Genomic DNA, 6,068 nt, shown 5'->3' with positions numbered 1-6,068 from the left:
ACTTAAAATATATTTTCTAATATATAAAATATATTTGGATGGTAGGAAATGTGTTTTGGTATTTTTAAATAATTTTCTCCGAGAAATACTGATTTTACGAACCGTGAGAAAATTACTGTAAGTATACAGAATTGAGTTGCTAATCTGAATCATGAATATTAATAAACTTTGAATAAAAACTCTTTTGATATATGTAGAGATATATTTTGGAGCGAGGAGTTAAATATTTTTGATATAGCATGAGTCCTCTAAAGAATAATTCTGATATATTCCTTATTCGAGCTTGTTGCCATATTCCTGTTGCAGCAGATCTAAGAAATATCATATCTTGATAATTCTTCTTTGATCATATTGACTTAGAGATATATTCCATAAAGATATAATTTTGATATTTTGCAATACTGGAATATCTCTTTTTATATGTTTGAAAGAAATGATTTTGCTAGTTTGACTTTTTGACTTTGATTTGGATCAAATAAATTCATGTCATAATGGAGAGGATCTATGTGTTATTAATTTTATGTTTAATCATACAAATACCAAAATAAATAATATATCAAATATATCCTTTCAATTGCGAAGGTAGGCAAAGCTTGAGCCACCATTTTAATGAGAATCTATTTTGTCGGTTTGAAGACATTCTTTACGTTCCAATTTTGAATACCGGCCTTCACCGTATCCTTCAGATAACCAAAAATCATGGACTTGTTCCTACCTAATATGTTAGGCAGTCCTAGGTATTTTGCGAATTCATCAGCTTCTTTAATCCGCAGCCCTCTACACACCATCTCCTTATTATTTCCGATAACATTAGCACTAAAAAACACTGTTGATTTATCTCTATTAATTCTTTAACCCGAAGCTTTCTCATATGTATTCAACAGCTCTAGCACTTTAATTGCTTCCCCCACCTCTACCTTACAGTACAAATAGTTGTCATCAGCAAAAACCATATGACTAATTATTGGAGCTTTTTTGCAAATCTGAATACCATGCAACCATTTCTTAGCCTCATACTGTCTGATTAAAGCCGTTAACCTCTCAGCACAAATAATGAAGAGGTATGGAGATAGTGGATCTCCTTGTTTCAGGCCTCGGCTAGACTTTATGGGACCAATTTCGAATTCCCCATGCACAATATTGTACTAAACTGATTGAACACACTAAAGAACTAAGTGTGTCCACCAATCACTGCACCTCATCTTGAGAAGCATCGCTTTCAGAAAATTCCATTTTATTATGTCATAAGCTTTAGACATATCCAATTTAAGAGCCATGTAACCATCCTTTCCAAACTTTTTCCTTTTCAAATAATGCATGACTTCAAAAGAGATCATGATATTATCTGAAATCAAACGACCAGGAAAGAAGGCACTTAGAGTATCCGAAATAACAAAATCCAATACATCATTAAGTCTATTCGCAATCACCTTTGTAATAATCTTCATTGCCACATTACACAGAGCTATCGGTCTCAATTCCGTCATTAGATTTGGATTTATCTTCTTAGAGATAAGTACTATGTTTGTAGCATTTAAGTTCTCCGGTAGCACCCCTGTCCGAAAGAATTCTTCTATCATCCTCACCACTTCTTTTCCTACAACCGCCCAGTTGTTTTGAAAGAAACCTGGGGTCATGCCATCTGGCCCCGGTGCTTTATCCAGATGCATACAAAAAACTTCCTTTACCTCCTCATCAATTACCTCCCTTATTTGATCAGTATTCTGTTGCTCAGAAATAGTTTCCGGAATACAGTGCAACACTGGTTCTTCTTGACTTTGCTCTCGTATAAATAGCTGTTGGAAGTATTATTTTATCATCTCATGCAGACCGCAATTCCAATCAACCCACTTTCCTCCTTTATTTTTCAATCTCTGAATATGATTGTTACGCTATATTGCACGAAGCATGGAAGTATTTTGTATTCTTCTCTCCTGCTTGTAATCAAAGTTGCTTGGATCTCTATCGCGAGAAGATTTCTTTTTAATCTAACACTAAAAAAGCTGCTTTTTTACAATCTCATACTCCTCTACCGACTGCACATCTTGTTTACTCCTCAACAATTTCAGTCTGATCTTGCATTCTTTAATACGTTTACTGAAGCAACTCGTGACTTCCTTTCCCCATACATCCAGAGTTGCAGATTTTCTACACCACGCTGATACTACCCTCCTCCTCCCATATGTCCTTTATGATCTGAAAACACACTGGCTTCATAAGCCACGCATTTTCGAAGCGAAATCGTCTTTTTTACTACCACTGGTATGACTCCCTTGAACCAATAACAATGGGTTGTGATCAAACGGGGAGCCCTCTAGATTGTACAACTTGGCCATTGGAAACATACTAAGCCATTGAGTATTCGCTAAAACTCTGTCCAATCTAATTTCGTTCCAATAACTAGTATTCCTACCTCCCTCCCATGTAAACAGATATCCAATTATATCGAAATCATGAAGATCAATATCATGTAAGCAGTCATAAAACCTTCAATAAGATGATCCGGGTAAGAGGGACCTCCTTTCTTATCTGCTTGTGAGGTAACGTTGTTAAAGTCTCCAACCAGACATCATGGGAGATTTGCATCTCGAGATAGATTTCTCAGCAGCTCCCAAGTTTTGTGTCTCTGAGGTATCACAGGTTCTCCGTATACCTCTGTCAACCGCCATATATTATTTTCAGGCCTATTTACAGTCACATCTATATGGGAACGAGAAAAGCTCATGAGTTTAATGTTCTATGTGTTTTTCTGAAATATAGCAATCCATCCACTCTTACCTTGAAGTTTCACAACAATGAACCCTTCAAAACCCAATTTGCTGCATAATCTCTCCATTTTTACGTAACTACTAATAGTCTCACTAAGAAATATAAATACTGGTTTCTCACTTCGGGTTACTTCTTGAAGGAACTGAATTTTTCCGGGTGAACCCAGGCCCTGCAGTTCCAAGCTAGAGCATTCATGATGAGTGGCGGGTCTGTGAAGCGCTGCTTCGTAGACCCGCCAATAATTCATTTTTTGAACCTGATGACTGTTTGAACTGTGTCTCCATTTTTGTGGGTTGATCATGGTCCGTAACTATATTATTCTCCTGCTCCAAGTCCATTCTACGTCTTTTGGGGTCCAACACCATTAGCTATGTTTTCCACCCTTATATTTGAAATTTGACTACTTACCTGATTTGGCGGTCTTTTAGAGGTTTTCTCCGGATATTCGCCAGATTTTCCTGTAATTTCTCTTTTATCAAATAAATCACCTTTCCTTCCAATCCCTGATTTGGTGTTAATCTGTTGCACCTGAGCATCTTTCACGGGGCCTTCCTTATCCACATCTCTACCTCCACTATCGTCAAAATTGTTCGTCTGCATCCTTCCACCGTTCCGAAGCCACTTTATCCCCATAATATGTGTCCTTCTTCTTGGGTCTTTCCGGAGCCATGTCCCATATGGCTTTTCGATGTTTTGCATCGAAGTATCAAAAATATTGTCACAAAAATGTTCCCCATGACCAATTATCCCACATCTGAAACAGAACGTAGGAATTGCTTCGTATTTAAAATTCACCCAACACCATTCTTTCTCTGATTTTCGAGACTTCATCCTCCGGTTTAATAGGTGTGTCCAATGGAATTGATACTTGAATCCTTAGAAACTCCCGCCAAACACCTATAAAGTTATTTGGATCTCCATCAATATACGCTCCTATATAATTTTCAATATATGTAGCAACTCTCTGTGACATGAAACCAGCATTCATTTTATGTAATTGTACCCATAAATCAATCTTCTTAATCTCAATCTCCCTGAGATTTTCTCCATCTTTGATTCGTTCCATCACCGAATGAAATTTACCAAATGTCCATGGACTTCCATCTATGACTCTCTTTATGTCAATCTCATGGTAGAATTGGAAAAAAAACTTATTATTAATATAGTTGTTTCATATATAAACCTCGTCCCGGCCTCCACAGATAGGCCCTTTTATGTTGCATGGCATGAAAGCGGAGAATTTGTAAGAAATCTTCCCACAAGACAACATCTTGTATCAATTTCGCTTAACTCTTCTCACCATCACCATAATTAAGTCCACCATATTCTTCTTCCTTGATCTGAATCGTAGCAAAAACATCCTCCATTTCCATCTCCCGTATATGTTTTCTGTTTTTCCATTTAAGTTTGACTGATAAAAACTAACAAATGATCGAAAATATTGAATATAACTGCACAGGAATGATTGGACTGAAACACAAATGTTAAAAAAATGAAAGAAGGGACTAACACTTGACAAGACTTTTTGCATGAGGTTATTATTCAATGAAAACTCAGCTCAACATATTTGAGTAAGAAAGAATTTATCAAATCATGTATCTTTGAATAATACCAATCAAAATTACATCAGGCTACTATTGCCCATATAAGATTTACCCATAAATTTAAACTTTGTTTTGAAAGAATTTATCAAATCATACATGTACGGTTCCATCATTGATAGCAAAGTTCTATTTTCTTATGGTTTTTTTGTGAAAGAGATTATTACTCTGCTCTCAGACATGTACGATAACATTGCTGGAAATGATCTCCTGCTACCAGCAAACAAAATCTGTCCAAATAGACGGAGTAATAAACCATTAGACCTGTTAGATGGACCTCCTCTTCAGGTAGACTTGTGGAATTAACTCTACACTAGAGCAGTACAAGGAAACTATCAGGAAGAAGGTGAATTATGGCTAGAGGGTCTGAAGATGGCGCATCTTTGGAACTTAAAATGTCACAAATGCACTCTTCAATTGATGTTTTTCAAGATTTTACTTTATGCTATGAATTATTAAATTTACGCAATGGATTTGTGTTATCTTCAATTGAACTTATGTATCTTGAATTTATGTCTATCAATCTATATGACATGTTTCTATAACCTTATTTTAATTACAAGATTCTTGACGTCTACGTTGTGCATTCTTAACTTATAGTTGAAGTTTAAAGTTAATACAGCTTTCACAAATGTGTTAATGTGTGACAAATCTATCAATGTCTGCATTTTAAAATTATATTACTTGCATCATCCTCAAATGCAAGTTGTGATTCACCAGTATTATTGTTTCGACTCTTACCGTGTTACACACATTATTCATCAGGACAGTTTTTATAACTAATATATGTGATTGTTGATCAAGTATAATGTGCAATGCTCGCTGACATCATTCTGGTGTCCTTTAGAATAGTTAAATTTGACATAATGGTTGTATTGGATCCAAACCTTAAGTTAGGTTGTAAAAGGCGAAGAGAAATGCAGATGTGTATATATCTCTCATGAACTTAGAATTATGCTATACACTCTATCCAAAGGCATGTTCAGATAATCCGATTTTAGAGTTTCATTTGGTTTTATTTTTTTGAACTTAAATTCTTTCTGTTGCTTACATGTTTGTTTGTCATGCATCTAAAACCTTTTATCTTTCTGGTGAATTTGATGAACTTGCCTAATATGGAGAAGGCTAACTAACTGCTTTGATAAACTGTATTAAACTGAAAATTTGAAGCAGGGTGCTATTAAGGCAGGTTCTTATGGACTGCAAGATTAGGTATGATTACAACTTAAATTTTCAGTTGCACTAGCTACTCCAACAGCACAGAGGTTATGCCTCCACGAACACGATCTACGACAATACTTGATATAGGTGATCCTGAAAGATCACTTAAGAAGGTGCTTGATATAGGTGATCCGAATTTAAGAGTTTCATTTTGTTGTAATTTTTTTTAATAAATTTTGTCAGTTGCTTGCCTGTTTGTTTGTTTTTCGTGTATCTAAAACTTGGTGTCTTACAGGTGAATGTGTTTGACTCATGAAGAGGTTTACTAACTACTTCTAATGAACTTGCCTAAATTGAAAAATTGAAGCAGTAGGTTGTTGATAAGAAAGGTCCTTAGGAGTGCAAGGCGTGGTTACAACTGAAAATGTTGGTGCACTGGCTAATCTAACAGCACTAGAGGGTGGGTGTAATATGTTTCATAATGCCAGATATGAACTATGAGGCACAGATAAATTATAATGTAATTTTGGTTTAAAA

This window comes from Apium graveolens, chromosome 10, assembly GCF_009905375.1.
Source record: "Apium graveolens cultivar Ventura chromosome 10, ASM990537v1, whole genome shotgun sequence".
Classification (NCBI taxonomy): Eukaryota; Viridiplantae; Streptophyta; class Magnoliopsida; order Apiales; family Apiaceae; genus Apium; species Apium graveolens.
This window is presented reverse-complemented; position numbering follows the sequence as displayed.